We start from the raw sequence: 1,262 nt of genomic DNA on the forward strand, positions 1-1,262 counted from the left end.
ATGAGGTCAGGTATGATCATCCTTGAGCAAAGACGTCAAAAGAGCTGTCTGATAACAATAACAACAACACGCAGCAGACTGAGACACTGACGTTTCTTTCTGTTTTCTCTTTCCATGGAGACACACAGAGAGAAGACACCAGCTTCTAATTTCATTTGGCCTCTTCTCCAGATGTCACTTTCCATCTGTGCGATTGGAAACGCGATGAAACAGCTTTAACTCTGATGTTTGACTTTTTTTTTTTCTTTCCCCCACCCCTTGTATGTTTTCTCAGATCTAACATTTAAGGCCTCTTATTGAAACAATAAACATAAATGATTATTCAATTCAATTTCAATTCAGTTTATTTTGTATAGCCCAGAATCACAAATTACAAATTTGCCTCAGAGGGCTTTACAATCTGTACACATGTTACATCCTCTGTCCCATAACCCTCACATTCACAGGAAAAACTCCCCTAAAAACCCCTTTAACAGGGAGAAAAAAGGAAGAAACCTCTGGGAGAACGACAGAGGAGGGATCCTTCTCCCAGGATGGACAGAATGCAATAGATGTCATGTGTACAGAATGAGCAGCATAACAGAGATACAACACATTCAATGTATATGACATAAATGATTCATATAATAAGACTACTTATAATAACAGCAGCAATTATTACAGTAGAATTATAGCCATGAAAATAGGGATAGTAATGTGACTAATAATAATACATTATTATAAATATGATTTATTACAGGATATGAGCATTGTTTTGCTGTGGTGAGTTTCATCTCACATTTTCCAGGTGAAATCTCGCCTTTATCCCTCCTGTCAAATTGAGACATCACACTAAATTGCCACCAGAGCATCCCCAAAATGATTTTTTTTTTTTATATATCTGCTCTTGAGCCCCTCCCCTTGCAACAAGAGGCCTTATTAATAACCGTTTTGATAAGATAGGGTGTCCTCGGGCGGAGGAGTGAGACGTCGGAGGTGAAATGTGACAGCAGGACCCTCCTCCTCTGTTTCTTTTGCCTTTTTTCGGGGGAGTGGATCCATCCAATCCATCCAGAGACAAAGGCATGTTGTTCCTCTTTTTGTCCCTCCTGTCGACCCACATTCCTATATTGCTGAGCAACTAAATGGAGAGGAGTTGCTCCCATATCCAGGCTATTGTCCGACACTTGCCAGGGGGATTTAGGGTCTTGCACACATCGCATTTTCCTGATTTATTTAAGTGAGGGCTTATGGTCGGAGCCCTTAATTTGCCACATAATTAG

This window comes from Anoplopoma fimbria, chromosome 4 (genome assembly GCF_027596085.1).
Source record: "Anoplopoma fimbria isolate UVic2021 breed Golden Eagle Sablefish chromosome 4, Afim_UVic_2022, whole genome shotgun sequence".
NCBI lineage: Eukaryota > Metazoa > Chordata > Actinopteri > Perciformes > Anoplopomatidae > Anoplopoma > Anoplopoma fimbria.